General features: G+C 39.4%; 1 protein-coding gene across 2 annotated transcripts in view; it reads left to right on the top strand.

The window, feature by feature from the left end:
* The window catches only part of kcnq1.2 (potassium voltage-gated channel, KQT-like subfamily, member 1.2), a 167,350-nt gene that overhangs the window by 139,727 nt on the left and 2,773 nt on the right, over window positions 1-24,850 (top strand). The gene's annotated exons all lie outside the window — the stretch shown is intronic.

Raw genomic sequence — 24,850 nt, 5'->3', positions numbered from 1 at the left:
CATTACACATCCTGACATGAAGTTCAGTAAGATCCGCTTGTTTTCTCTTTCATTTCATCCAACGTCTCTCATTCTCTGCAGCTCTTTGCCTTTCTTTTCTTTGCCTATTTCTCTGCTTCCCTTCTTCCATCTCTGTCACACACACACGCACACACATTCCACAGACTGAGCTCATCTAATTGGCATCTTATCAGCTATCTTGTGAGCGTGTCGTTATTATGACTAGAGTTGTTTCTATTCCCAGGACACGGCTGACACTGAAATAGAACATTCACGTGTAGCCACTCCACAAAGTCGCTCAGACATTCTTCCAATACCAGTTTCAATAAATCATTATCATCATCATCCTTTTATAATCTCATCCCCCTGAGCTCATCCCTTGGAGGATGCTTTGTTTTCAAATACACGAGATTCATTTCAAACAGTTAGTGGTGCCAGGGTGAGATTCCTGTTAGGCTAAAAAAAATCAGCATTCTTCAGAGTTATGGGATGTGGGAATTGTAAATGTTTAGCTTAGTAATAAATACGATATGCAAATGTTTTTGAGAGATCTGAAGGTCGTGCTTGTTCTTGCATTGAGACCTATTTATTCTGAAAATCGGGGATTTATGCAACTTCCGTGTATCTTTCTTCCAAATTACAAACATGATGTCATAATGTAACTCTTATCTGGTTCCAACCAGAAACAAAAGAAACACTTGCAGGCAGAGTAGAGTACAAATGCTTTTATTTTACCCTATGTTTCTTCTTCTTTTCATATCATTGTGGTAATGATTGTTAATCACTGCCGATTAGCGTCTGTGCTCCCAGACATTTTGATTGTTTACCCACACGCGTTTCTCCTACAGTTTAAGTGGTTTTCCTTGACTTTTCCTATCTCTCCTCTTTCTCTCCTTGCCTTTCTTACACAAGATGAACAGTGGCCTCGCGCACATGCACTCACTCACACACATGCACTCACACACAGTCTAATGCTTCCAGCTATTAGCAAGAGTGCAAAACCAATGAGCCCAAGGCCTGACTGTGTTGTCTCCACCCGGTGGATCCTTTGATGGGGCCAGGGGCAGCCAGGGAGTGTGGAGCCCGGAGGGCCAAGGGGTGCTCAGGGGGCAGCAGGCAGCCGTTCCTCCCCTAAACCCCTGTAACTCCATCTTGGGTCGTGAGCTGGGGGAGCTGCAGGCACGTGCCACGAGAGCGCGAGAGGCCCCTCGGTCCTGCTGTTGCTTTTGGGTGATGCGGCGGCGTTAGCCTGATTCTGAGCTGTTTAGAGGGCCTCTGAGATGAAACAATGAGATTTTGTACAGGTGCTGGCGCCCAATGAACACCAAAAGAAACGCATGCACACACACGGATACACACAGACATAATTCTCAGAAAGATTTGCACAGCTGCGTGAAGGGGACCCCTCCCTTCCCAAATGCAGCGGCAGCCCTCTGTGAAGCGCTCTCCAACACACACAGATGACTGCTCCTCGCTGAAACACGACTCCCCAGGTTACACAGGAAAAATAAAGTCGAAGCAGTCGTTGCTCTGCTGTTGCTTTAATTAATTTTATTTATTTATAAGCTCGCACTAAAAAGGAGTCCTCAGAGTTTGGGCCTGGCTTTCTTATCCTTCCTTTTCAAGTTTTTAGGATAATTTTGGTGTGCTTGTGTTGTTTTGCAGCAAAGTGTGCACATCTGCGACAGTATTCCTAAATCATATGTGCATACATGACGTATGCTGGGGAATCTGTCTTCTTTTGCGCAGCCACGCAATCGGCTCACGACGCATGAAGTAAGTGGAAATTTCCTGCCCATCTTTAGAAGGATCTCAATCTGGGAAATGATTCATCATCAAGAGCTGCAGTTTTACACCTCGCTGCCACTCGCCAGGCAAAGCGACACCTCTGGCACATCTGTTTCTTTTCTCCCTGCGAGGAACTCCAAGCCATCTTTTTTTCTGCTTCTTCCCCCAATGTTTAATTTTTTCTCAGGCATCATAATTTACTCCTCTGGTTCTTTACTCCTTTTTTTTGTTGAAAATATAGTGCAACATTTAAGGATTTTTGTTTTATTTCAGCCTGACTTGTAGCTAGTAACAGCCAGAACTCTACAATGATGAGAAGGGGCATAAATACAACATCTTAATTTTGTAGATGACTTTCACATAACTTTTACCTAGACACGCTAATTACTGAAGTAACTTACAGTGACTTTACAGGGGGTGTGGCTATGTGCTGGTGGTGTTAAGCGTAATTTATGCTCCCGCAAATCTATTTGCCCGTCTTTGTACGGATTGCCATTCAGACAGCACATGGCGAGGTTTTTTACCCACTGCTCCCGTACAATCCTCCAAAATCCAACCTGCACATCGCTGAACACGGATGGCCCATCTGTCAGTTGAATGTTTATTGGTTAACAAGTAGGCCAGGATGGGGGAGAGCACGACAGCAGAGTTTTACCAGAAATGAGAGAAGCATGGAAAAATCATCAAAGATCAAATACGGCGTGGAAAAACACAGACAGCGGTCACAGTGAACACTTTTCATTGTTTTTAACAGCACAAGCGACATAAAAGAAACACTATCTGTAGGTAGACTGGCTGTCTGTGACTGCCCTTGGATTGACTTTGCGCTAACTGTGTTAAAGCATAAAACAAGAATTGCTGAACACACTTTAAACAGAAAGACCTACATCACCTCTAAGTTGGCCACAAACTAGTGTAAGGTTTGTGACATTGATTAAAACGAAAAATGAAAAAAACGAATGCCTGACTTAAAAGCTAAGTTAACACTGGAAGCGATTTGCTCATCACCCATGACTTTGAAGGTGACTTGCTTGTGGACATTTCAGACTCTGGTTGCCTTGGTAACCCTCTATCATCTTTGCCACCAAGTCATTTGTAGTCTACCTTGCCACACCAGCATTGTTTTCACCTATAGTTCCTTGAAGTTTCACTTTCTGTGGTCACCACATCGCTCCAAATTGCATCCAGTGTGAAAGAATCTCAGACGAGACATGTCCCCGATTATTGGGGGACACCCAATAATAAAATAATAAAACCCTTAAATAACTTCATGTACACTTTTTAAACTATAAATTGCAATATTTTACAAAAGAAATGATAAATGAATGAACGGCCTACAGAAGCCTCTCTGTCTTCCCCCTTCACAATTGCCCTCACATCCACAGAAACGAAGAGATCACAACGACAACGCGCATATCATGACACACAGACACGCACACTGGGTCTTTGCATTTTTGCCTTTCGCCACTCCCCACAAGTCTGCCTTCCCCTCCCTCCATTCAGTCAACTCCAGATGTGCGAGGACACAGGGAGCCCAGTCATATTTAGTCAGCCAGTCACTTTCTCCTCAGAGAGAAAGTGAAACACCACCTGTGTGTCTGTCTGCATGCATTTCAATAGCCAAAACCATAACCCTCTGCCTCACCACAGGCCAGCCAGAAAGTCTCAGTGATGGTTTCCCAAGCTGGAGCTGAGATGATGTAGAGAGATATCTGTACACTACAAAAATCCCCCTCTCAGCATTGTTTTTGCTTACTGTTAGAAAACCTTTGCCAGTGACATAACATCATTTATTTTCCAATCAACTTGGTTTAAGAATCAGATGTCATCTTTGTTTTGGATTTTTTGTCACTTCCCATATCTATCTATCTATCTATCTATCTATCTATCTATCTATCTATCTATCTATCTATCTATCTATCTATCTATCTATCTATCTATCTATCTATCTATCTGTCTGTCTATCTGTCTGTCTGTCTGTCTGTCCGTCCGTCCGTCCGTCCGTCCGTCCGTCCGCCCGCCCTCCCTCCCTCCCTCCCTCCCTCCCTCCTTCCTTCCTTCCTTCCTTCCTTCCTTCCTTCCTTTTGCAATATATATACTACATCTAACCACATCTGGAGTAAGCCAGACATGGTAATAAAATGGATTTAATGTGGTTCTTAATCAAAGACATCCCACTGAATCTCAGTTTAGTTGTAACAATATAATTGTCTAATAGTAACAAAACGAAAGGTCTTAAAATCATGGCCATTTCAAATGTTAAAGAAAAATGTTGTATTTGAACAGAAATAAGTAGGAAGCAGAGGAAAAGAAGTCCCAGCATATGCACACAGTGTATTATAGCCCAGAGAGACAAACTTGGTAAATCTGTCAACAGGCCTCTTCATGTGCACAAAAAGTGAGTGCGTTCATCAGCTATCATGGACCGGACAAGCAGTCTATAATGGTAAACACATTGGTGATTTCATCTTTGTGCCATTTATATGAATCCTGAGCTCAGCATACACAATATGGACAAAAGTGAGCTAAACATCTTCATTTTTTAATTCAGATATTTTCAATCCCATTGACACAGGTGTAGCAAATCAATAGAATAGAATAAAATAGCTTTATATTATTGTCATTGTACATGTCCAATGAAATTATGGGTCCACACCAACTGCGCAGGAATAAAATATAAATGGTAAGACGGCAGCAATAAATAGCCAACATGAGAAATTCATAGAAAACAATAATAATGCACACACTGGAGAACAAAGTGCCTGGAAGTAGCGCCAAAGACTTGGCCTGAGTGATGGGGGTTGCTCAGGTATGGCCCAGGGGAAGAAGTTGTTTACAGGAAACACATGCAAAAGCCAGGAATCAAACCCAGGTGACAAGAATGGGAATTTTCACAATACCGCTACACCAGCAGTGCTCAGGCAATTGTCAAGCCAAGCGATAAGATTATATATTGTTGGATGTTGCTGCCCTGGAATAGAAAAAGTGACTTTTGTGTTTTTATTTTTTCTTCTTTTTTTTAATGGATTACATAATTATATAAAACACAAATAAAGGAAATTTTATAATAATTAATAATAATAATAATAATAATAATTATTATTATTATTATTATTATTATTATTATTATTATTATTAATAATAATAATAATAATAATAATAATAATAATAATAATAATGATGATGATGATAATAATGATGATGATGATGATAATTAATAATAATTACTGTGATTTAAAAACCTTGTAAGACATGAAGCAAAACTATCCAAGAAGTAAGAATTAAATGAGATAAATCAGAAAAATAATATAAATGATAAGTAGACCAATAAAAAACAAGTATTAACACTTTAAGGTGTATAAAAAAAAGCAAATTCAATTTTATCTTAAAAGAGTAATTTAATGCTTAATATTCCTAGGTCAGATTTCTCAGTAAGAGTCTAATCTGTCTTGTAATTGAACTTTCAGAACTTTGAACTTTGTAGTACTGACTGTGTAATATACATCCTCTGCTTAGATTTCACTGATTGCTCTTATGCAGGCACAGAACGCTGTAGGTAATTTACCACATTTACCTCTGTTCAAGTCACGTAACTTGTTAAAGTTCTATGAATAATTACTGAAATCGGAAGCGTTTGATAAGGAAACTCAGCTCTTCTTGCTTTAGGCTGATTGAACAATAACAGCATGTCCAGAGATCAGTCATATGTGCAGCCACTAAAATATTTGTTCCCGGCCTGATTTAGGTTCTTCTCTAAAACAATGACTTTGACCTTGAAAGCTAACTAACAGCAGCGATAGCGCTAAAAGAAACGTGCCCTTTCAGAGTTGTCTCCAAGCTTTGGATAAGTGGCACACCGTGGGGTAAACAGCTTTGTTCTTATCACAAGTTTTCTGTCTCTCCTTTAGAGTGTTAAGTAAGAAGGACTAACTGAATAAACATGCATTAAATATGATGCATAACCACAACAAGAGGCCATCTTAAAATGTGCAGCTCGCTATCGCTCCATCAGTCCTGTCTGCTAAATGTAGAATAAACTTGCTAACTCCACAACAAATCTCCGAGTTTGTGCAGGTCAAGAGGCCAGCGAGACAAACAACCCCTGTCTGTCTGTCTGTTTGGACAAGGATTTGTTGCGGAAAAAGCCTTCACTCCATCTGTCTCTGTCCTGAGGTGTTTATTTGTACTTAGGACTCCCATCGCACATCAGCTGTTTACAGTGTTTATTTGAATTGTTTCATTTTATTTTCCAAAAGGAAAAAAAAAAGCTGTTTTTAGCTTCCTCTTGTTTGGACAATGCTAGTTTGTTTCTTAGCCTATAAATATTTCGACGCTGGCAGCCGGATAGACATCCTTCCCATCACTGGAAGTCAACCATTTAGCTAAAGGAACAAACTGGTTCTGTTATTATTTATCTATCTTTATTGCAGGGATTTTTCTGAAAATATCACATTCAGATATTTTAAGATAATTTGAAGATAATAATTTAACTTTGAGCAAACCTGACTGAAAATCATAAAAAGTTTATGAATATTATTTTACAACGTGACTGAAGAGGCTGAGGAAATAATCTTTCATAAAAGCCTTTAAAATGTAGTAAGTGTACAAATAAATTAAAAAAAAATCATTAAGCTGTCAATGTTGTGAATGCATAAAGTAAACGTGTTGTTAAACGTGGTTTAAGTAAGTTTAAATGTTAGGAAAAGTAATACATTTTAAGATATCTTGTCCCAAAATGCCACTTCTACTTCCAAAGAAGCAAATCATCTCATTTATGAAGCTAATAATTGTCTCAGGCCATGTTAGTCCTTCAGTGCTGCACAGTATTAAACAGAGATGTGGTATTTTTGCTACTATGCAAGGACTGCTTGCACGCGGTTGGCTGTTTTGCTATCCAGGCTTTAACCCTGTAAAAAATGCTAATTTTTTTAAACTAGAGCGTTTATTGAACCTTCTGACAAATTTGTTTGTAATTAATTAATTAATTCATATATATATTTAATTTGTTTAATTTTTAATTTTTGTTTAAAACAAATGTGTTGTGTGCTTTATTTAAATTTTTTGGGGAAAAAAATCACTCTGACCTCTGTAGAGGTCTAAATAATGTACTAAAAGTTGTGTTTTAAACATGTTACACTTGGTGTTACGGCGTTAAGATATGTTACTGTCCTCATTGCAGACTTCCATGGATCAGAGGTCTCGTAGTTTAATTCCCTTAAATGTACATTACTATCTGCTAATCAGATTGACTCATACAGTACATCTCTTGCAAGTGTATTTTGTAATTTGTATTTTCATTAACTCAGAGTGTGTCTCAAAGTGTCTTCTTAGTTCATATCCACGTCCTGCTTCCAATCTTGTAGCATCCTTCCAGGTATTTAGTTGATGGTTCACTAGTGTTCCTGCATGTGTAGTCCGGATGTTAAGGGTTGACAACAGAAAGGTTAATCAGCATCAAAGCTCAGACCCTCCGGGCTTGTTCAGAACCAGCAAAGCATGCTGCTCTCTGTTTTCACAATACGTCCTCACTGCCATTAGTGCTGTGTCAGCAGGCAAGGCCTTGTATATGTGTACGCAAGAGAGAGAAGAGTTTCGATTTTCAGGAATAGAGAACGCACACCGACACGCTTGCGTATTCGGTCGTATGAATTCACCCAAACAGCACTTTCGTACAGTCTGATTAACTACGTCCTGACTCAGGTTGTGTTTTGAGGAAGTCGGGCCTGGTGGACCCCATTGCTTACTCATGCTAGAAGTGACAAAACAGAAGTGTCCTGTTCAGACATACACTGAAAGGCTAATAGTCCTGTTGTCCCCCCATATAAGGCTGTGTGCACTTGCTTCCTCTTATTGTGGCTTTTGATCCACTGGTCTCCTAGTAAATATTAAACATAGTCAGAGGAAGGAGGAGTGGTCTGAATGTGTGTGTGTTGTGGGATAGTTGTCAGATTTATTTATTTTTTGCTATGATGTTCATCTTCTAGTATTTTTTATTGTTTATATGTTTGATCTTGGCTTTGAAAAGGCTGGTGAGCTATAGTCTAAAAGCAAGCAGTTGCATGGTGAGCCAGACAGCAAGTAAGTAAGTAAGTAAGTAAAATTTATTTATATAGCGCTTTTCACAGATAAAAATCACAAAGTGCTTTACAACACAGGAAATGGGAATATAAAAACAATATAACAGTAAATAAAACAATGTAAAACAATAAAACTATAAAAACAGCATAAGAAGAAATTAATCAAATGCTTTTCTAAATAAAAATGTCTTCAGCTGTTTCTTAATAGAATCAATGGAGTCCGCAAAGATGCATCAGTAGTGAGTCATTTTACTTGGGGGCAGCTTATGTGGTGCGATGTGTGACCTGTACAGGTCCCTGTGAAAGGGACAGCTTGGGTGGTTCTTTCTCATTGCATGTGCATACCCAGGAGCAAATTTGCACAACATCACATTAACCAAGTCTTCATATTTTCCATACTAAGTTATGAACACTCAGCCGTGCATGTGGAAGTTTGATTTTCCTCGTACTCTTTTCCCACAAACTGCCCTTTTTTTCTATTTATGGTCCCAGAATATATTTAGTTTTGGGGGTGTGAGTGTGGGTTGTTTTAGTCAGAAATGAATGTTTCTCTTATATTTCTCTAACCCTCTCTGACAGTGGACACTTTGTGTCGAGCTTGTGTGTTTGTTAAAAATAGAGTTTACTCAGCAGAGTATTTGAATAGATTGAGCTACCTGCGGACATTTCCTGACTAGAGCTGTATTTCCTACCCTCTGCTAGATCAACAGGCCATCTAAATAGGGACAGTGACCTGTCCGGTCCTGATTGTTTCCTTTTAGGAGGCTGGATCGTTGCTTGATGATGGCATAGGAGGAGTCGTGTTTGATGTTTACTACAAGCTAAAAATACTACCCAGCCGCATTTGTCTGAGGGGGTGGGGGTTCATGTGTGTGTCTGTTGCCCCAAGTCCAACAGCTGGAGACTTGAGAGAGCCTCCATGATTTCTGAGAGGGGACAACAGGTGGGAAAGTAGGCGTGGGTGTCTGTTGTACTGTGCATACTGTGTTTCTGAATGTGCGGAATGATTTAGGTGGGTCTGCGCGCGCGTGTGTGTATTATGGCAACTATGTGATTATGTGTGCAGAAATATGTGCTTACATGTGTTATTCACACAAACACACTATTAGTTGGATTACACATAAAAATGTCCATGTAATTTTGTTACATGTGTACTGTGTAAAAGATCTAAAGGAATCTGCTCAAATGGAATTGATTAATTCAGTTTTGGCCAAGCACATTTTCCTTAATGATTAATTATGTCAATAAATTAATCAGTGATTTCATATATTTCAGTTGCATTCTTCTCAGAATTATTCATTCATGTTTAAGGAGTGTGTCATGCAAAACCTGGATGTATAGGAAGACTTGAATTGTCGTATTCATCATCATATTTTCTTACATATTGAAACTATGGCAGTACTATGAATTGAAATGAACGATATTATTGTTGATGCCAGTATAAAACTGTGCACCTTTCTACAGCTCTTGCTTTCACCCTGATGAAACCAGACATTTGGCCTTCCCAAAGGACAGGGCTGTTGTGCCTTGGCAGCTATTCTTCTCTGTCCCTCCGTAAAATTCAAGTGGTTACAGATTCCTTTGATTAAATACCTCCTTGCTTGTGTAGCAACAATCAGATAAGGGTTACCATGTAGGGAATGTAAATGATGATAACAAGGTAAATCCACCATCTAGCAAGTGTCCCTGGATTATTGTGGGCATACCTGATGGTTACAATAAAGCAGGCAACTACATGCATATGGCAACCACCGACAGATAATTCATGTTTTAAAAATTTCCTTTAAAAATAAAACCCAACATCTTAATCTTAAGTAAGTAGTTATTATTTAAGCTAGCATTGCTCACCCTCTTCATAATCCAATTTATTTTACTGTACATCAAATACAGTAACATCGTTAAGGCAGAGCTAGGAAGCAGGGGATCTTTGGCAAGCCGCGATGACCAGGCCGAATGTGTGGAATAGTTTCATCTGGTCTTATCAGTTTCATGTTTTGTTTTGTCTGCTGAGCCTGGCAGAGCCAGTGTTGGTCCTCAGTAAAGAATGTATGGGTTGTGAAGCAGAGCCGATGGAGTTATTATGAAATCTGGCTCTGAAATAACATCAACTATCCCTGTTCACTATATCTTGCTGGAAGGGCGTGGTTTCATTCACATTTTCGAATATTTCGCTCTTTGGTTACGTTATTGTTAAATTTGCACAATCCTGAGAACTCTCTGAACCCCGTGACCTCACCGCAGTTTCCCCTCACACCATCGCCGATCACATGTCTCTGAACACAGTCACTGTCTAACCAGGCATCTGTGGTCTGCATACTGATTCTCCTCAGCTTCCCCATGACATTTGCAGACATCATCAAAACATCACTTCCCAAATGCTCAAGCAAAAAAATTTAAAATATATATAAAAAAATTAAAAAATAAACCTCTACAGAGTGAGCCAAACAACGCCACTTGGGCAAAATGCCACTGTAACAAAAACAACAGGCCGAGTGCAATGGAGAAAAAGCTATATTTGGAAACAGATATGCAGGCGGCAAGCTGTCTCTTTTTCTTGTTCTGTCTCTAGCTGACTGTTTCCTTTTGAATTTGTGTGTGTGAGTGTGTGTGAGTGTGTGTGTGTGATGGCGACTGTTGTAATATAGTATAAGAGTTTCAATTGCAAGTAATGGATTTAATGCTGGTTAAAAGGGAAGAGGTTTTCCAGGGTCAGCCTGGCTCCAGACCCTGTGGATCAGCTGGCACATTGTTGGGGCTCTGGCTCCAGCCATACGGCCACTGTCTAGGCGGGACAGACAGCTCGTTGAACATCAGGCATGGGGGATTCTCTATTTTAGATACACAAAGCCACTTGTTCTGCATGGTTTTAGTTTTTATTTGTTTTTTGTAGTAGAGTGCAGTTTACTGCTATTAAATGTTAGTTTATATAGGCATACATACTTAAGCAGGATTTTATGTTTTTATCTTCTGTATTAAGCACATTGAGTTTAGATGTAGTGAAATGTGTTGTATAAATAAAAATGAACATTGTCATACAATTTACAACAAATTGATTATTATTGATTGGCTATATATTGGTTTAATTTCAAACATTGAAATATAAATAATATATTTACAACAGAATACATTTAAATCTGAAAATAAGTTGCCATGAATAAATTAATATACGTATATTAGGAGACAAGTTTTGCACTTATTTAGTCCTACTCCCCTTAATACTATTTTGAAATTTACAAATCAGTGTTACTCCATATAGTATATAATCTACACACACAATACACACATAAAACAATATATACCTCATCAACCAGGATAACAAACTCCATGTTTTTTACATTGACCTAGATACCCTGTGATTAACAACCCCCTAAAAGAGCCAATCAAGGGTGTTGAAATGTAAGGAGAGGGAAGAAAGAAGATTGTCCCCAAATGTTTTGATCAAGTGGATATGGCTCAGAATGGTACAGCTACTAACGTGGATATGTTTTACTTTCATATATAAGTAGCTGTGTAGGAGTCGACTTTTGGACTTCTGTATTGCTTGCCGAACACCATACACATAGATTTGTCTACGAGCACTGCTTCTCAACCATGATCTCAAACATATCTTTATTTGTTGCTATAGAAAGTTTAAACATTCTTTAAAAATTATCGACAGAACGACAAGACGGGGAGATTCGAGCGCATAGAGATCCACCTTTGATTCCTTTATAGTGGGACAATGAAGAAAGCTGGAGATGGAGGGTGCAGACTTGAGAGCCTCGACCTGTCAGCCATCTGTCAATCCCAACTATAGGGCGAATCTCCTTAACATCACTACTATTACTAGGAATTTTAGTTTCCAGGTATTTATTTAGAATAAAATTGAAATAAATAAATAAAATTGAGTGCCTCCACTAGCACTATAATAGTAAAGAGTAAAAAAATCATTAAGTTAATGCTGGTTATCTGAGGTTTCAGTGCGACCGTATTTACAGATGCTCTATGTTAGTATTTTAGCTCCTCAACAAACCTGCAGTGTGTGTTTTGTTGAGGAAAATTCTTTTCTGTGCACAAGACAAAATGCCATCTATTTCAATAGTTGCCCTCAACCTAGACCAAAGTGCTGGCACGCCCCTGCCATTTATAATATCAGGCTGACTGGCCTATTGATGATGAAAACAAAGCCACAGTGTGACTGACCTACAGCAGTGGCTGTAGTAACATGGCACCTCCCTGGTGACTAACGATGCCACGCTGGCTACCACCACAGCCTGGCACAGGAGGGGGAGCATGTATGTGTGTGTGTGTGTGTCTGTTTGAGGGGCTTGAGGGTCTTTTGGTGGTTGTGGCAGCTGGTAGTGAGAAAGGCGCAGGGGGTGGGGTGGGTGGGTTTCCCTCATTTATAAAGACACTCCTGTGTGAACACTGTGTGAGTCCACACCCTGGATGTATGCAGTCGCATCCCAAAGCCGACCGGCAGATTACCTTTAAACACGCAAATGAAAAATCCTTGCTAGAACTCTCTGAGGTTTATATCCGTGTGTGTGCATGCGTGTTCCTCCTCTTGAGTAGATCAGTGTGGGTGATTCAAAGATTTGTCACCTTGAGTCATTGCCTGACTGCTGGTGAAATTTAGAGCAGCGTCGTGTTATTTAGCAGATTTTTTTTTTTTTTTTTGGCTCCAAGGACACTATGAAATGCCATCAAACTTTCCTGATTCAATCATGTGATGGCTATTCATCATCCCACATTAGAGAACAGTAAGATGAAGAAATCTTAGTGTTTGCGTCATGGTATGTGGCGAAATAATTCCTCAAAAGGAAGAGGCCTCAGAAAACTGGAAATTTTGTTCAGGCAGACAAGCACGGAGTTATTTGTGTTATGATCAAACATGAAAAAAATTATACGTATATGTGATTGTTTTTGTTTGCTTAATGTAAACAAAACATATTCAAACATGCTTGCAGCCGTATTCTGTCTTTGTGGGGGTCACCACACTGGGGACCAGTTAGGAGCAGATCATGTCCAGCTGTCTCTGAAGACAAATGGTCTATCAGGCAACTGCTCACTCCCCAAATCTGTCCTCTAAACTCCCCCTAGCCTTCCCCCTCCCCTTCTTCAAGGGTATTTACTTGACTTTATGTAATAAAAATCACTGTGAGCGCCTTTATCAGTTTGGTCACAGGATTAGCATAGGTGTGCGTGGTGATGGCTCCCGCAAGCAGATTGGAGCAGCTTTAAGTGTTTCTAGATGGACAACATTTTGCTTTATGGGTTTCACATGTAATGAACATTTGAGGGGGTTGTTTTTGTTTGTTTGTAACTCGAGCCTTTGATAGGTATCATTTAACATTCCACAGATTTTCATAGAAGATTGAACTTTCATAAAAATGAGACACAAACATTAGTCAAAGTAAAACCATTACTTTGTTTTCTTTCCATGTTTAAAGCAAAATATTTCAAAGAACATAAGTGCTTTTTTTTTTCTTCTGGCCCGTTCTACTCTATTTAAGTGCTCATTACTCATTAGTACCATTTTTTCAGTGTTTCAAATATCAACATATTCTCAGTCACACATTATGTGACCTATGAATCACATTTTTTTTTTAGCCAGTGGAGCAAAACCCAGACCTGTACTCCTTTGAGCTTCCAGGAGCAGTTTAATCTCTTCACAACTCATAATTCATCTCAATGAGTTTGTTTATGCTTCGCATATATTTTTTTCTGCGCGTAACATTCCCCTGACCCACACAACTCTCAATGGCGAAAACTCTAACGTGCCTCAAACGTGATATCAAAGCCTCTCCCACACTAGAGCGAGCAATTTGATTTATGAATTTTTTTAGCCTTTGTACAGCATGAGAAGCCCGTCAGTGTTCCCCACCAGACGTGCTTATATGGACACACTGGTGGATGTACGCTAACATGTGCATGTGCTCATGTGTGCATTACAAACATATCCAAACAGAATCATCAGTAAATCAAGTGAAACACCCGCTACGTTTCAGCGCACAAGCGTGAGCGCTGAACAACAGAGAGATCAAAAGGGAAAAAAAGAAGCGGAGGGGAGGAGTGGATGCAGGGGATTGTACGTCCTTGTGAAAGTAGCCCTCAGAAACAAAAGCAGCTTTGAGTGCGCACCCACTCAGAAGAGAGATTAGCCAGTACACACACCCCTCAACACACCACCACCATCACCAGCAGCACCACCCCTGCTGAAAAAAAGAAAAAAAGAAAAAAGCTTTGGCTGCAGTTTAGCGGCACGTGGCACAACCCTTGATACTTACCATGTGCGTCAGGTGCTCTTGCTCGGTTTCCTGTTCTTTAAAAACATACCCACCATTTCCCTCTTTCGCTCCCTCCTTCCCTCAGCCAAAAGCAGTCCATTCACACTGCACCCATGCAGCCTTGCCCGTCATTTCTTCTTACTCTGTTTCTCTTTCTCTTTTTCTGTCCATCTCCTTTCTCCTGCTTTTACAAATACAAAGAACATATTGTATCTGCCAGCGTTAAAGTGAATCCATTCTCTTTGGCAGTGGCCCAGCCGGTGGTGAATCTGAGCTGGGCAAGCTCTGTTTTCCAGTTGGCACCAAGGCCACTGGTGGAGCAATTTGGTCGCTCATTGGGTTGGTGAATTTGAATCTAGCTGACACATTGGTTTGGGATTCATTCATGCAGTCTGTCATTTTTGCTCTCTCTCTCTCTCTCTCTTTTTCATTCATCTTGCAAATCGTGACCTCAGTTCACTTCTTATAAGGATTTTGAAATGTACGCTTTCTTGGACACCGTCTTTCTTTTCCCAATGTGTTACAACATATAGGGATTTCTGGAGGATCACGAGCTACTCGGGGTTGTATGCAGTTATTTACAATATTATTCAGTTCTCCAGGGAACGTCTATAAATGGGTCACATGAATTTAAACCCAACACTTTCACAGATTCATTGCATTAGTTGGTGGTTTTCTGTTGCCTTTTTCCATCTGATTGGAAACCAGCCTGTTGAGCCTTCAAAAAAAAACACAGAGGAAGAACATTTTAAGGTCATGGTACTATTCAGATTTAGTTGTGGAAAGTCTTGGAGAAGGTTATTGAATTTTACATCAGCGCCACATCAGCAAAATGCAAAACCCAGAAACACACGCTTTTGAATGTACTAAATAGAGCTTGTAATTACTGAAATATACTTACTATTGCCACTCCTCTTAACACGCCACATAATCCCGAAAACATTGCCAAAGCTGCACAGTTTATCACAAAAGTCCATATAAACACGCACAGACACAAACATGCCAATAATGAGACGCTATCATATTTCGTAATCATAGTTCAGGCCCAGAACTACCCTCTCCTCAGACAAGACAGAGCCCAGAAGATGAGTCAACACACTCATACAAAAACAAACTGGTGAATATTTGAAGAAGAAGTTTTTCTGACTGTCTCTCTTTTCTTTACTCACTGAATTTGATTCCCCTTCCTTTAATAGCTGGCTAATACTTGTCTTTTTCTGTCAGTAGTTCTCTTTTACTGCATGTGTCTGTGTATTGTTGAGGGTAGAATGTGATGATAATTATGTAGATGCATTGCTAATTCTGTTGCTTAGTTTTTTAAGGTAGCTTCTGTCGATTTAGGGGAAATGTGGCTTTTTTTTAGATCAGCATTTTTTTCAAGGTGCTTTCAATAATGTTATAGTTAGTATCCTGATAAGATTTAATGTCTTGTGTCTTGTACATGACATGTTTGTATGTGTTCTTTCCTGGAGACAAAAAGCAGCTTATGTCCTTTTTTCATTGTATATGAGTTTATAATCTCATTTTTTCCTGGCCTTTTCAGTTTCTCTTTCTCACCTCTGATTTTTATTCTCCATTCATTCATGCCCTGTCACATTGATGATAAAGATGACCTATGTGTAATGCTAGCTTATTATTGGCCCAACAGAAAAGCCAGTGTATGCCCCCTCTGCTGCTTTTCTGCATTGTCCTTTGTGTAAAGACAGAAATGCTGGAGCCTGTGTGTGTTCATATGTGTGTGTTTGTGGTGTAGGTGAAAGACAATGCACACGCAGTCTGGGTGAGCTGCTCAGGGTATCAATAGAGACTCTGAGAAATTCACCTAAACTGACCCATTGTTAATGTTTGCAAATATACAGTACACATTACAGTACACTACAGTATACATTAAGTTTTATGAAAACAAGGTTATAAAAACATTGCCAAATGCTGTCCTCAGTGTTAAACTTGTATGAAAAATATTCCAAAGTTGACATTTTAATATGGTTTATGTGGCATTTTTTTATGATTAACAAAACGAAGTGACAACAGCAAACAGTAAAGGTTAACTTTAACTCATAGGCAGTGTAAAAGATGGATATAACCACTGTAGTATGTCACACGGGGGTTTTGCTCTCTGTATTTTTAAGCTCAAATGCTAGTATTTTGGCTTCTGCCCTGTTGTTGTTTTTTTGGGGGGAGGCTGAAATTAACTTATATGGATTAAACAGTCTAGCTAACTTTAGCAAGCTACATAGAAACTGTTATTGTGCAGACAAACATATCAGCTAATTATTGCTCCTTTTTAACTCACCTGTTTTGTTAAACTGGATTTGATGGTTCAAATTTTCACAATGCACGATCTACTCTAAATCACACGTTGCCCAAGGTAGTCAGTACAAGAACAAAGTATCTGTTATGACGATAAATCAGACAGGTTTTTCTGTTTGCTGATGCTAGCTCTGTTTCTACACCAAGTGGGTGTACACCAAGTGCCAGTTGCAACCATTGTTAATAGGAGATAAGTCCATAAAATAGAGACACACTACAGTTCCTAATGGGATCCAAGACAAGCGTACTTCCTGTACTTAATCGTGACCACAAGACAGCAGTATTTTAAAGAATAGATAAAAATAAAACAGGCAAGGAGCTTGTGATAGAACACTGTTTGACATGAAAGGAGAGAGATCACTTTCACTTAGGTATGTTTTAATTAACATCAATTTTTAGATTTTACTAGGCAAGTACTGCTTGCCTTGCTTATCCTCACTTAAATACGACTGCTAAAATTTTACTAAAACTTTTGCTTGTATCAGGCTGTAAATATGCTTTTTAATACTATAAAGTTGGATCATTTAACATGGGGATTGACTTCTCTTTGGAGGCATTCTCAACAGGCAGCTAGAGGAACTGTAGTTTATGACACTTTTTCAGCTTCAGGGGTTGTCCCTTGCACTTTTTTAATGTAATTTTTCTTCTATAGCAAAATATGCCACAAGTGTAATCCTGACATATCATCTTTAAAACATTTACATTTGTAACTCGTGTGCTTTTGGATTGATTTCAAGCCATGGTTGGAAACTGGACAACAGAGTGATCAATGTCATTCTCCTTTTTGCTTTGCTTTGCTTTAGCTGTGACTTGTTTGGTAGTGTACAGTTATAACAGCGTTTTTTTTTTTTTTGCTGAAGACAAGGTTCTCTGTGGCTGGAAGCTGGTAGTGATTGCAGTAAACAAAAACAATTAGCTGAAATGTGATAAATGTGAAACTAAGAGAGATAGCAGAGTCTCTCTTAGTTTTGTCTCTGCTGATGTGTGTTTATACAAAACATCTTCCACATTTCCTACAATGTATATGGACTAGAACAACTTTGATTGATACAGTTAGTTTTAAATAATATCTTTAATCAAAAATATGGTAAGTGTTTATTGCAGGGATAGACTGTATAAAAGTCATTTTGGAATGTATTTAACTGAGGATGCATTGGTGTTACACATTAAGAAAAGTACTGGCTCCCAGTGCAGTTATTGGGCTGATGTCAATGCCGGACCATTGGTGAGTTTTACACACCGTGCACCTCAGAACTCCACCGCCCCACTTTGAAACTTTATGCAGTCTGAGTAGCTGTGGCTCCTGATAAGTTCCACTTTGCAATAATGCCACTTTCAGTTGAGTGTGGAATATATAGAACATTTCATGAACTGATGTTTCAGCTGTGAAATCCTATTACAATACAACACTTTAATTCTGTGAGCACTTTTGAAAAAAATCATTTTTTCACAAAAATTTGTGAAGGCAGGCTGCATGGTTAGGCGCTTTAGGGCGATCGTGGCTCAAGAGTTGGCAGATCGTCTTGTAATCTGAAGGTTGCCGGTTCGAGCCCCGCCTCCGACAGTCTCGGTCGTTGTGTCCTTCGGCAAGACACTTCACCTACTGGTGTTGGCCAGAGGGGCCGATGGCGCAATATGGCAGCCTCGCTTCTGTCACTCTGCCCCAGGGCAGCTGTGGCTACAACTGTAGCTTGCCTCCACCAGTGTGTGAATGAATAGTGGAATTGTAAAGTGCTTTGAGGGTCTCGAAAAGCGCTATATAAATGCAATCCATTGTTATTATTTTTTACACCTATGGCAATCGTCTTGAAACACTTGAATTAAAAATTTAAGAGGTGTGGTCCAGTACTTGCCCATATAAAGTGTTTATGTTAGGCTTAGGTTCTACGATTAGGCTCAAAACTTTGCTTTTTGTCATATGATTTGTCAATCATATAGTTAGGGCTGGATCAGGTGACCATAAACCATCTATTTTTTATGCTTCAATAGGCCTAGGCTCCTGGGGGACTTTCAATGGTGCCCTGAGCGTTTCTTCTTCACCCACCTGTTTCCATTCTGTGTGTTTATACGTCATTGCTGTATTTAATTATTCATAATTGTCTCTTGTTACCTTGTTTCCCCTTACCCCATGCAGTTGTGGCTGACAAGCCTAGTTCTGCTGGAGGTTTCTTCATGTTAAAAGGGAGTTTTTCCTTCCCAGTGTTCCCAAGTGCTTCCTTATAGGAGATGATCTGATTATTGGGGTTTCTTTCCAATTTTGTAGACTCTTTAACGTATATTATAAAGCACCATGAGGTGCCTTTTGTAATGAATTGGTGCTATATAAATACAGTTGAATTGGGTGTTAACGCTCTTTGTTCCGCAAGACTGTCAATACAATCTCTTGCAATATGAAAGTGTTTTTGTCGTAACAGTAGTCTTCACAATATTGTTATTATACAAGAGGGTACCTTTTAATTAGGAAAAAATCAAACATATCCCCTTTTCCTGCCTCCTTGAGCTATCATCAGCTGACTTCAGTTTCTGTAGTGGGAAGAGAAAATAATCAGTCATCAATAATCAGTCATCAAGTTTTTGAGAAATGGAGTTATGAGCAACACTTTTATTTTTAGTCAAGCTCAAACTGCATCCAGTCTAGAAAAGACTATCTACTACTGCTGTATGCCAACCCCCAACGAAGTGCCTGATTTTCAGCGCTTCATGTAGCCTGAGGTTTATATTGTAAACTAATAATAATGTGACAATGAATCTCAGGCTGTGAGAGCAAAGCAAAAGTAGTGTAGAGAGCAGTGTAAAGACTTAATTTCTTCAGGGAGTAAATAAGTGACATAATGTATAACTTTTTGAGAAAGTAACAAGTGATTTGTAATATAATACCTTTCTGTAATGACCCCTCACAGTGCAATCTTAGAAAAAAATTAAGCAGGTACTTAAAATCTAGCTTTGTAAGTCACACGGATTTAATGGGAATTAGAAATGAATTGAAATGAACATCATATGAGTCATTGTCTGGCTGTATAAGTAGGCACTGTCATAACAAAAGCGAGAAAAAGTGAGACTGTAAAACTGGTGCTGTGCAGGTTAAGTCAAGGGGCTTTTTGAGGTCAGTGTGGTGGGAAAACACTACATATTAATTACAGCATGCGAGGATGGTGACCAGCACAATTGTTTCCCTCTTGTCATATCTGTTTTTCTGTCTCGGCTCTGGTGCTATTGTCTCATGCAACCAACAGCGTTTCAATGACAGGAATCTTGTTTTGTTGAATAGCGCTGCCTGGACTGACACAGATGCCAAGACATTCCTGGAGCTGGTAGTCTTTCCTTCTTGGCTACTCTACTTTACTCTCCTTCTGTTTTCTCTATTTTCACTCTTATTCCCTCCTCATCTTTCCCTAGTCCTCCTCAAGGTGACTGTCAACGTGAGAGAAACAGAAGAAGAAAACGCAAGTGGAATGGACAGGTTTATATTAAAGTTTTGTTCCCTTCTTTCTTTCTTTCTTGCTTGTGTGTTAGGGTGTTGAATGCTCAAAGAAAAGCTGTGTACTCGGCAGTCCAGTCAGGATTGTGCAATACAATGTATATCCCAGTGTTGTTTTCCCCTGCTGAATAAGCCACGCCACTTCACAATACACCTAATTACCATTCATTACATGTCAAGGTTAGCATACACTCCCTCGTTCGTACGTATCTCATGTCCTTCTTACATTTCCTACCTCCATTTGTCAGTAATCCTGCGATGGTAGAAGTTGGCAAGACTCAAAGAATGCAGCAATAGCAAGCCTGAGCTTTTCTCCAGGCTTTATAAAGTCCCCAACAGATGGCAGTGTGAATCATCCTATCTGCAAAGACCAGCTTGTGATGAGTGAATCATGTATTACTAGACTTCTTCCTATGAAATTGTAAAGCAGGCACAAATCTTGTGAAATTATTAATTGTACCTTGTAGCATTTTTAAACAAGGTTACAAAATTCTGCTTGAGACAAGCTGCATCTCCAGAAATAAATGAAAATGTAAAAAAATAATGAACATTCAATCAGCGTTAGGCCACATACTATTTGTGGTGAGAAGTCTTTATGAAGCTGACACATGGTAAACCAACATGTGATGCTATCTGTTTTCTATTCTGCTCTTTGTGCTGTGGATCCACTTTACAAAGTTGATTGTCTTGTGTGTTATTTTATCTGATCATGAACTTGGTTTGGGTCCAGACTTTGAATATGGCCACAGGGAGCGAATCATCCTCTATCCTGAGCGGCAGAATTTTTCTACTCCAGCTGCAGTTAAGTCCATAAGTATTTAGACAAACGCACATTTTTTTCTATATTTTTGCCCTCTCTACACTTCTACAGTGGATTTAGCTCAAAGGATCAAGATGCGACCGAAGTGTCGAAATAGAAGTCGCAGGATCGATTGTTGAGTGCGCAGTGCAGTAAAGGCATGGCAGAGCATCTCAAATGAAGAAACGCAGCATTTGGTGATGTCCATGTGTTCTAGACTTCAGGCAGTCAGTGACGGCAAAGAATTTTCATCCAAGTGTTAAAAAAATATATAAATGTAAAATTATGTTTGTTCTATTACTACATACTACATACATTTTCCTGGACAGTCTGTTAGACTGGTAACATGACGACTTTGGCGACAGTGTTAGCATCTCAACAAGGGCGTGGCTTCTTGTTGGCTCCATTTTTTTTGTTTGTTGTTTACTAGGTGACAAGAGTGGAATTTATGCACATTGTATGTGGCTGTACTTGTTATTGTGTACAAGACAACAGACAGTCCCAGGGGAGGGCAGGAAGGTGGTTCAGGAAGGGTGTTCCTGTGTGAACGGGAGCTCTATGCTCTCCTCGCCACTATGGTTCATGTCTCAACTGATTGTTCTTATGATTGGAAGTACATGAAGTACTGGTGAAAGATGGAACAAAGTGTACCTGCTTTGTTTGCTAACTTTATATAACATCCCTTTGTGTTCCCACAGTCATGGATTTTGACATTTTCTGTAAGTTAGATGATATTCGACAACATTTACCAATTGCAGCCTTTACACTTTTTTCCTCTCTCGCTCACTCTCTGAACTGGCTCAGTCAGTCAAAGGGACCTCAGTGGAATTCAGGGAAAGCCCTGCTGCTGTAGTGTCAGGTTTGTGACTTATCCCATGTGTTGTCTGTGGTCAGAGGGCGAGGCAGGGACAGCTGGAGCATCACCTGTCACTGGATCGCATTTGTTTTTATGACACAGCAGTGGCTCGATCATAGCCCTAGTACAAATCACTGTGGACACCTATATAAATAATGGCACATTACAAAGAGTGCCACATTTAATTGGTATTTCTTCTGTACTGTGACATAAACGAGCAGTGAAGCAGAAGAAACTTTCTCAAACTTTATAACCACATGGATTATTGTAAAGGCTAATGTCCGTATGATAATATGTAGATTCATATGTAAAAAGGAAATTTGTGTATTGAATAACTTTGTAAAAAGGCTTGTTATCATCTCTCATGGGGTCACGCAAATGGTTTTAACTATTATGTTTTTTTATTACACCTCAGCATAGATTCCAAAAGAAAAAAACACCTCTGACATACGCTAGTGATATATTCAAACACATGCGCTTTGTCCCCCTCTCACCAGCACCGGCCCCCTTTCGACCCCATAAAGCGCACACATACATAAAGTCAGTTGCAATAAATAGGCCCGCCGTGTTTTGGAACACGCCTGTCTAATTATGTTTTTCTTGTCTCTCTGTGGGTCTCCTGGGCATTTCCTTTCAGATTCACAACAGGAGGAATTCCTGATCCATTTTAAGCTCCAACGAGAATGTTGATAAGTCTGTAGATTACCAGCAAACATGTTTATGATACCCTATTATTCTCTAAGCTTCATCCAGGCCCAGCGCGTGCTTCATCTACTTAGCAAAGCTATTTAGGTCATGGGACAATCTCAGAAAAGTCCAGTGGGTGGTGAAATATAAGCAAACCTTAGCAGAAAAGGTCAAAATGAAGTTATTGTTGCACAGTCATACTGCAGAATATTGGCAACACAATTCAGAGCAATTCAAACTTTATGAGTAAGTGAAGGTAACGCATTGAGGCACGACTAGGACGCTACTATCTGTGTAATCTTTAACTTGAAATGTGTATCATAAATTTCAGGGTAAAGCCATCCTGTCTTGATGTCTAGACTCTTCTGATTTGACAGTGTACAGTTATCTGTGAATTATGGCCATTGCCGTGCTGTGATGTGATTTCACTCTTCCCTGTGACCTACTCTGATATCTGAGATTTACGCTTCCTATTATGGCTCATATTTCAACAACAATAATAGCCGCTAAATGTCCTACTCTACCATAAAAATGTCTCGGCCATCAGACACACACAGTAAAAGATGGGGAGGGAAAAAAAGGCACATACCCTTTATCCTAGAAAATGCCACTGATGTTATGATGTTAACTGCACAACTGTGCCTTGCCAGTAACACAACAACGCTGTGTAGAGACCACAGTCTGAATCTGTGCGCTCTGCCTGATGCTTGAGATGCTCTTTGATGTGAGTTGCTGTTTAGGCTTTGATTTATGAAGCACAGTCATTTTCTACAGTTTCTTGAAGATATCTGAGCCATCAGAGGATTTTGGTTTGTGTGTGTATGTCTGTAAATGCTTTTGTAGGGATCGCTAGATAAGTTTAAAGGTAAAACCAAGGTTAAGGCTAAGAATATGTGAAGATATAATCTATCACATTTACTCACACAGTGACCCGGGCCTTTGTATGCTTTTAGCTGCAGAAGATATCAGGCCTTTATTTGAAGCAGCATGCTTATATTTATAGGCTGGCCTTTTTTTTTTTCTAATTCAGGCGATTAATAATAATAAGTTATGTTAAAGCATATCATTTTAAGTCCTGATCTCCTTGTTAACGTTACTTCTTAGTGCTGTTGATGCTGTGGAGAACGGTGAATCTTTATCAGAAAGAATCTGGACAAGGTGTTATTTTAGCAACAAGCAGATTAAGACAGAATGCTGTTACATGTGCCAACACAACTGCCATCAACACAGAAGCCCGCTGCACTCATAGTGTCACAGTTGGCCTAGTCTAACACAAAGTTAAATAAAACACAATGTAAGGAACTGAAGTAGAGCATGTTAGGCTTTACACTTTATGCAACTGACTTAAATTCAAAGCTCAGGCTTTATTTCTTAACAGGGCTTTTTATAATTGCAGCATTTGCAGGCTTTGGGGGGCGGGCCTTGCCAACCACTCCAACCATCATTATCAGACGCCCAGCTTTTAATAGACTGTTAGTTTTTATTTAACTTCTGTACTTTTTCCCCTAAGTGTGGCATGCTAATGTCATTAGCAAGTCCATATGCTCATTATTTCAGTTTAACTTAGGGACTGGGTGTTTCTCATATTTAGTAGAGTATTTAGACACATTGGGAAACTGACAGAGAGTCTGGAAGCAAAAATTACATTTTAATTCATGCTCATTGGTACTGCACTGCTTAGTGTTATTTTTGACATGCAGAATGAACAGAAAAACATGATCTGTCAGAAACCAAGGTTAGTATTACTATTAGTAGTAGTAGTACTTTTAGAAGTAAGTGGTGGAAAACAGTGGTGAAACTATTTTTGAACCTCCAGCTCCTGCAAATAATTAAAAAGTATAAATAAAAGTCTTTTGTTTTTTGTATGTCCATGGATGGGTTTAAATACATATTGTTGAATGGGTGGATGACTGGTTGTGTAAAGCGCTTTGGGGTCCTTAGGGACTAGTAAAAGCGCTATACAAATACAGGCCATTTACCATTTGTTACAGAAAGAAAATTCAAAATGTTTCACATTTTGAAAAAAATGCTTATTAATTTACAACTAGATGTAAGCCAGACAAGCCTATTTTTCATTCTTAATACCCAGTAATTCACAGCCTCTCAGATTCATTTATGTTCTTTTTGTGTATATGAAGGTATGTTTACGAGGTCTTGTAAGTAGGTGCTGTACATACATACGTCTGGATGTGCAGTGCTCACTGCATTTGCATGTCACCAGGCAGTCTGCGGTCTGTTTACTTGTGCAACTCAGGTGGAGACATTTATGTATTCACACCATGGCTAGACTGGCTACGCCCTGTTAGGTCTGGTAGTATCTTAGCATCTGTTGGGTGACACACCTGTGTTTACAGTTGGGAAAGCATGTAAATAACAGTGGCCTTAATGTGTGTGTGTGTGTGTGTGTGTGTGTGTGTCTGCCCACTTAAGGATCATATAGCTTTTGTAATGAGTGCCTTTAGCAGGTAGATGGCGACTGGCAGACTAACGTGTCATTATGCAGTCTGTCATTGGGATGACGACTATATTAAAGAGGCAGATGGATATGAAACAAAAGAGCAAACCAAAGCTGGAATTGTTACATAG

The sequence above is a fragment of the Neolamprologus multifasciatus genome, chromosome 7, assembly GCF_963576455.1.
Source record: "Neolamprologus multifasciatus chromosome 7, fNeoMul1.2, whole genome shotgun sequence".
In the NCBI taxonomy this organism is placed as follows: domain Eukaryota; kingdom Metazoa; phylum Chordata; class Actinopteri; order Cichliformes; family Cichlidae; genus Neolamprologus; species Neolamprologus multifasciatus.
The sequence above is the reverse complement of the archived record's forward strand: the minus strand, read 5'-3'. Positions and strand labels throughout refer to the sequence as shown.